This window comes from Myotis davidii, unplaced genomic scaffold (genome assembly GCF_000327345.1).
Source record: "Myotis davidii unplaced genomic scaffold, ASM32734v1 scaffold6, whole genome shotgun sequence".
Taxonomy (NCBI): Eukaryota; Metazoa; Chordata; class Mammalia; order Chiroptera; family Vespertilionidae; genus Myotis; species Myotis davidii.
Genome location: NW_006383011.1, coordinates 18,566,854 through 18,573,082, shown reverse-complemented (window position 1 = coordinate 18,573,082; position 6,229 = coordinate 18,566,854). Strand labels below are relative to the sequence as shown.

At 43.4% G+C, this 6,229-nt stretch overlaps 1 long non-coding RNA gene across 1 annotated transcript; it reads right to left on the bottom strand.

Moving 5' to 3' along the window:
* Positions 1–56: 56 nt before the first annotated feature.
* Positions 57–5,249, bottom strand: LOC107181634. Its single transcript, XR_001512304.1, has 3 exons — positions 4,311–5,249; positions 3,362–3,394; positions 57–1,137 (listed from the first exon to the last, which is right to left on the bottom strand). It is a non-coding gene; the product is annotated as an uncharacterized LOC107181634 (long non-coding RNA).
* Between the last annotated feature and the right edge of the window lie 980 nt (positions 5,250–6,229).

The following is a 6,229-nucleotide window of genomic DNA, read 5'->3' as shown; positions in this document are numbered from 1 at the left end:
TGCATCACTGATGACAGAGATTTTACATCAGGTTTATATTTCGTGACCTTCAGAGATATGCACGAGCTACTACTTTCATCTGTCAGGCTACTCCTATTACGAGACTTAACAAAATTCATCACCGAGAACAAAGATTCACGATTGTAAATTGAAGATTATAAGAGAGGGTTTCATGTGCCAGCAAATTTACTGGCGTGCCATGGGTTACCCACCCCTGGAGTAGGATATCTCAGCAGCTGGTCTTCTGGGTTTGGGCACTACCAGTTTCTCCTGGGTGGTCCTTGCCACCTCAGTACTGCCTTGTCTCCCTGCCCTAAACTCCCACATCCCACCACAACTGCCTGGGTTCCAATGGGGGTGCTACCTGCTCCTGCCTCAATGCCCCAACTAAGTACCCTCGCAGTGGTCCCTGGATCTCCTCCCACATCTTTACCCCACTTGGGTCTGAGGCATCCTAAGGGCTGCTCCCAGTACCTTTGAAAGACTCTCTTCTTGGCTCCTCTACACATTGTGGGCTGAGATTTCCCTCTTCAATCTAATTTTGTCTTCCTTTAACCACTCCTTGTAGGTTCAGTTCCAGGCCTGTTGAGACCTCCTCTTCCCGTGTTTCGGTGTATTTGTTTATTTCATATTTATATCTTTCATTTATTGGATTTTGTTCAAAAAACGGCCAGACTGTTCCCCAAAGTGGCTGCACCATTTTAGCTCCCCATCAGCAGTGTGAAGTTCCTGATTTCTCCACGTCCTCACTCTGGTTTGCTACTGTCTGCCTTTTTGGCCCCAGCGCTCCCATACTCACTTCTCTGGGAACTCAACGAGAAATTCTTGGCATTTGGACCTGTTGCTACTTGCTGCTACTTTCCTTAGCCAGTTCTCTCTTCAAGCAATCATGGAGGAACATTTTCTCCCTGGGATCAGAGTGTGGTGTGAGGAACCTAACTAACTACAACAGCAGCAGCAGTAACACCCTCTCTGGTTACTACTTACTGAATGATTACTACACGGCAGGCCCTGTGCTAATCACCATAGGTCTCTCATTTAATCCCATTTACAGATTAGGAAACTGACAATGAAGTTTAGGGCTGAGCTTGGCATTTCTTGTAGTCCAGGGGTCATGGTGGAATTCATAACTGCTACCTACAGATGAAGAAAGTGATGAATATCAGCCAACCCTACAGTTTAATTAAAAACAAAAAATCAAAAACCAAAAAAATGATAAAACAAACTGAAAAAGCACACACCAACAAAACAGTGGGCTAAAGATTGGAACAAATACGTCACCAAGATATACAGATAGTCGATGCTCAACACTATTAGTCATCAGGAAGATATTAAGTCTACAATGAGATACTATTATGCACTCACCAGAATGGCTAAAATAAAAAAGACTGACAACAGCAAGTGTTGACAAAGATGTAGAGCAATTGGAACACTCAGTATCACTGGTGGCAGTATAAAATGGTACAACTACTTTGGAAATAAGGGTCTGGCAGTTTCCTAAAAAAAACTAACTATAGGACTTCATCAAAATTAAAAACATGTGCATCAAAGGACCCACTCAAAAGAGTGAAAAGGCAACCCCCCAAAATGGGGGGGGGAATATTTGGAAATTATATAGCTAATGAGGGATTAATATCCAGCATATACAAAAAACTCAACAACAACCTAATTTAAAAATAGATTAAAGATTTGAACAGACACTTCTCCAAAGAAGATACACAAACAGCCGATAAGCACATGAAAAGATGCTAAATATCACAAATTATTAGGAAAGTGCCAATCAGAACCACAATGAGATACTACCCCACACCATTAGGATGACTACTACTAAAAAACTCCCCCAACATAAAACCAGTGTTGGCGAGGATATGGAGACATTCGTGGTGGGCATATAAAATGATACAACTTCCGTGAAAACAGTGTGATGTTTCCTCAAAAAATTAAACAGAATTATCATATGACCCAGCAATTCCACTTCTGAATATATATCCAAGAGAAGTGAAAGCAGGAACTTGAACAGGTATCTGTACACCCCCGTTCATAGAAGTACTACTATTCACAATACCCAGAAGGTGGAAGCAACCGAAGTGTCCAATGACTGATGAATGGATAAATAAAACGTGATATATAATACAATATAATGCTATTCAGTCTTGAAAAGAAAGGAAGTTTTGACACAAGCTCTAACATGAATAAACCTTGAAAACAGTATGCTAACTGATGCAAGCAGACACAAAAGGCAGATGTTGTATGAGTCCACTTGTTTGAAGTACCTACATTAGTCAATTTATAGACACAGACAGTAGAGGAATGGTTACCAGGGGCCGAGGGGAGAGGGTTATTATTATTATGGAGAGCTATTATTATTGCTATCATTGATTTTAGAGAAAGAGAGAGAGAGATGAGAAAAACATTGATTGGTTGCCTCCTACACGCACTCCAACTGGGGATCAAACCCTAAACCTGGGTATGTGCTCTGGCCAGAAATCAATGCTGTGACCTTTCAGTATATGGGACAATACTCCAACCAAATGAACCACACTGGCCAGAGCTGGAGAGTTATTTTTTAAAAAAATATTTTTTATTGTTGATAGTATTACAGGTATCTCCCATTTCCCCCCTTTCCTACCATCCTCCAAGCCCCTTGGAGAGTTATTTTTTTAATGGGTACAGATTTTTAGTTTGGGATGATGAAAAAGTTCAGGAGATGGTTAGTGGTGATGGTTGCATAACAATGTAAATGCACATGATGCCGCTTAAATGTGCACTTCAAAATGGTTAAAGTTACCTGGAAAAAGCCCAAATGCCCATCAGTAGATGAGTGGATAAAAATCTGTGGTACATTTACACAATGGAATGCTATGCAGCAGTAAAAAAGATGGATCTCTTACCCTTCGTGACCCCATGGATGGACCTGGAGATTATCATGCTAGGTTGAAATAAGCCAGTCAGAGAAAAACAAATATCACATGATCTCATTAATATGTGGAGTCGAATGAACAAAATAAACTGACAAACAAAATAGGTCCAGAGGCATGGATGGCTGGAACAGACTGACAGATCTCAGAGGGGAGGGAGATGGGGGAATGGGAAGAGATTAACCAAATAACATATGCATATAGGCATAGCCCATGGACATAGACAATAGTGTAAGGAAGGCCTGAGGTGGGGTGGGGGAAGGAAGAGGGGGGAGATGGGGGAGGGACCTTGGTAATACTGTTAACAATAAACTTAAAAGTTACAGACTTTTAATTATAGCGTCTGCCTATATCGCCGCCATCTTCTTCCAAAAGTTACAGACTTTTAATTATGTATATTTCACCACAATAAAAATTAAAAAAAAAACTCTGCATGAACTTACCTTATGACCCAGAAATTTCACTTCTGTATTTACCTAAAAGGAATGAAAGACTTGTACCAGAATGTTTTTAGCAGCTTTATTTATAACAGCTCCAAACAGGAAATAACCCGATGTTCATGAATAGAATGGCTAAACCAACTGTGATGTACAGTGTAAAGAAATATAATCAAAGCCACTCAGTCAGTTGTTGGCTAAACAGGTATGAACGAAGGTTGTTTTACTTGTTCCTCATCTTTCTTCAACCCCACAGGGTGAGCTTTCCTACTCACCCCAAAATTTGACCTAAGGACAGCCCTGTGTGTTACTGAAACCCTTGAGGCCCATGGCTCCCTCTTCTGTCCTCCTCTCCAAGGGAAGACTCTGTCATTATCTACGCTTCATCTCTAATATCTGCTACCCTGTCCCTGGTCCAGTAGGTTTGGATTCAACTGTTGCCATAACTGACAGAGGAACCACCCCATTTTCTCAGTAGGCGTGCTTGGGGCATTTGGGAATCCCAGCATAGCCGGTCCCTGTTTTCATCTCTCTAGTGGTCCTAGTTCTACTTTGTCTTTCCCATATTTCAAGGTAGGACCCTTTGGCCACCATCACCCTGTGAGCCCTGATTAGCGCCTCTCTTGAGGGTTACTAACCCCCAAGAGGCACGGTTTTAAATGCCAGGCACTGTCACAGGTCTCTCTCCCTCTCTTGTCAATGGCAGACTGAGCACTCTACTCTCTAGTGTTGAGGGCATGGACCTTTAAGTCACATAATTTGTATTTGAATCCCAGCTCGACCACTTACTTAGGTCACCCCACTGTGCCTCAGTTTCCTCATCTGTAAAAGGAAATAAAAATGCCACTTATTTCATAGGCTTGGCATGAGGATTAAGTTAGTTAAAAAGGTGTAAAGTTCTTGAAACACTGCCCAGTATATGGCAAACAGTGAATAATGTGTTATTTTTACCTACCGACCACTATGTTCTCCATTTTCTTTGAAAGGCCTTGTTCTCAAATGAGAAGGGAAAGAAGTAATTACTGCATTCTGTATCAGCCAGGATCCAGTCAGGAGGCAGAGACCACACCAGTCCTTTGAACAGGGAGCATGCAATATAGAGAATTGGTAATTAGTAAACGAAAATTAACCGCTGAATGGGGTAAATAGGACTCTAAAGAATACAGAAGGAACATACACAGGAGGCAGCCACAACCTCCAGAGATGACATAGAAAACCCACGGAAGGAATAAACTTGGAAGTGGCCCGCCCTCCCCGCCAGCACTCATTGGTGAGGGCGTGGTGGTGGCCCACGGGACAGCAGAGGAGTTTGCTGAGGTGCTGCAGGCTGCGGTTGGCAAGCAGGAAACTGTGTGCTGGGTGATGGCAAAATCTCACTGGGAAGCCGCCCACTGGCAGCTGTGCTGTAGAAACCGGAAGAAAGTTCTGGAACGAGGAAGAGAAGCCTGTGTTCCTCTAGCACCTTCCCCGTGTTAGGACTGACGAGGCCTACGCGGCACTGGCTGACAGGATCACAGAGCTGGACAGAGAAGGGTGTGTTTGGAGCAGGGGAGTACGAAGTTGGTAACAGGCACACACCCATCCATGTTCTCAGGTGCCCCAAGCCAGCAGCAGTCAGTGCTCAGTGGGGTGCAAAGGGCCCACGCAGGCCAACCAGGGGAAATGCCAAGTGGAATAAAAACCAACATCAAGTCTGCTTCAGTGCATCCCGACCTGCGGTGAGTGTGGCCAGCAGCCTCCACTCCCAGGTGCTCTCTGCTGAGCTGAGCAGTGAAGTTGCCTTTTGCCCAAAGCTGACCTAGATGGGCCACTGAAAGAGCAGGGGCTTTCGGCCACAGACAAACCCCTGCTCCACCACCGACCAGCTGTATGACCTTGGGCAAGTGACCTAACTTTTCTGAGTTTGTTTTCTTCTTTGTAAATGGGTTGTTGTGAGGATTGACATGAGAAAACGAATGTAAAGCACTTAGTACAGTTTATGAAATAACCGGTATTCAATAAATGATAGTTTCTACAGTAAAAAAAAATTTAATAGGGAATCTTTCCTGTTTCTGTTGTATGTATTTACAGCAGTACTAAGGGGGCTATGATTAGGGTGGTCATGTGTTCCTGGTTGTCTGAGACAGTCACAAGGCATGCTTGGTGATCCAGTGTTATTAATAGTGCCCCCTTTCACTCTCAGAGATGTCCTTGTTTGGAGGATAAATTATATGGTCACACAAGATCTTGACAATTCAGTGTCTATCAAACTACTCCCACTGACAGTAGCTAGAAATACAAGTACAGGTGTGTGCGTGGCGCGCACGCACGCACACACACACACACCTGTTTGAAAGCAACAAAGGGCTATTAAGACAGTCCAGGGGTTGAGGGTCCAAGATTTCAGGGAGAACAGAAATGCCGTGAGGTGAGTGGGACACCCCAAGCTGCTTTCTTTCCTCTTTGAAATGTTGGCTGGTTTGTAAGTGGAAGAAACAAAGGGGCTGAAAAGCTGAACAGAAAACGATAGTTCTCAAAAGGAATATATTATGTAAAATATATATATATACAGTGGAGTCTTTTAATAAGTATAAAAGAAAAAGCCCAAGTGATATGAAAGCACGGTATCATAGTAAAAGTGGCAGTTTTTAAAAATATATTTTTATTTATTTCAGAGAGGAAATGGAAGAGAGAGTGAAACCTCAATGATGAGAGAGAATCATTGATTGGCTGCCTCCTGCACGCCTGCTCATCCCCCACTGGGGATTGAGCCCCCCACCCAGGGATGTGCCCTGACCCCTTGACCCTGACTGGGAATTGAGCTGTGACCTCCTGGTTCATAGGTTGATGCTCAACTGCTGAGCCACGCATGCCAGCTGGGCAGCAGCTTTTTCT